Raw genomic sequence first — 1023 nt, forward strand, 5'->3', positions numbered from 1 at the left:
GCCAGGGCCGACGCTGCGAGCGCGGCTTTGGTGACGAAAGGGCGGGTGGGAGCGCGGCGCAGGCCCCTGGCCCCTGGCGTGGGGTGGCGCCTGTCCACGGAGGAGCGAGGCTCACACAGCCGTTTCAACAGGCGGCGCCGGGACGCCGGGCGCCCTCGCGAGAGCCGCGCCCTGCTCGACCAGCTCAGATCACACCTAGTGTAACCTGCAAGGCGACGAGACTTCTGCGGGCAGCGGAAGCCAGCGCGTGACCAGTGACCTTTAGATTCAGCACCGAGGCGCGGCCGGAAAGCCGCACTTCACGCTCACTGGCGAGCTGTGCTCCAGCAGTGGCCAGGGGCCAGGGCCAGGCACCGCTGACCAAGGGCCCCTGCCAGAACACACAAAGAAACTTAACATCCATCAGGAAAAATGGGCCTCCCGGGCGGCCCGACGGGGCAGAGAAGCACCATGAGGCCGCCGCAGCCGCTTCAGCACGAGCTCCACCCCCGGCCAGGGGCACCCCAGGGCGCAGCACACCCCCTGTCTCCCGCTGCCCCCTCAGCAGAGGGTTTCCGTGGGTCCGCCTGTCCTGCTCCCACTCTGCCTCTGGGGAGTCCTCTCACCCCACACCAATGGCCTGCACCCCAGTTCTGTAAGCATAAATAAATCCAGGACCCAACAAAGTGGACCAAAGACCCTAACAGAAACCGCCCAGAGAAGGGAAGGCGCAGCCTGCAGCGGGGCGGGCCGGGGTCGCTGGAGCGTCCCCCCGCGTGTCCCTGATGGCCCCGCGCCAGGCTTGGAGACAGCCGCGTGTCCTTGGCGGGCGAGTCGATAAACCGGTCGGCCCAGACTCTGGACCCCACCCCGAAACGAGCCTCCGTCAGAGCCTGGGACTCTTCAGCGCATACACACCCAGCAGGTGACCTCGATGCCAAACCTCGCAGCAGGGCGGGGGGCGGGCGCAGGGCCCACCCACACTGGGGCGCGGCCAGGTTCGCAGGTTCATGAGCGCCAGTGCTGGGGCGGGGGGGGGCCCGC

The 1023-nt window shown here is 68.6% G+C and overlaps 1 protein-coding gene across 1 annotated transcript in view; it reads left to right on the forward strand.

Annotated features, from left to right (window-relative positions):
- The window catches only part of FAM3B (family with sequence similarity 3, member B), a 27380-nt gene that overhangs the window by 945 nt on the left and 25412 nt on the right, over window positions 1-1023 (forward strand). The gene's annotated exons all lie outside the window — the stretch shown is intronic.

Source organism: Condylura cristata, unplaced genomic scaffold (genome assembly GCF_000260355.1).
Source record: "Condylura cristata isolate star-nosed mole 26May11 unplaced genomic scaffold, ConCri1.0 scaffold00003, whole genome shotgun sequence".
Classification (NCBI taxonomy): domain Eukaryota; kingdom Metazoa; phylum Chordata; class Mammalia; order Eulipotyphla; family Talpidae; genus Condylura; species Condylura cristata.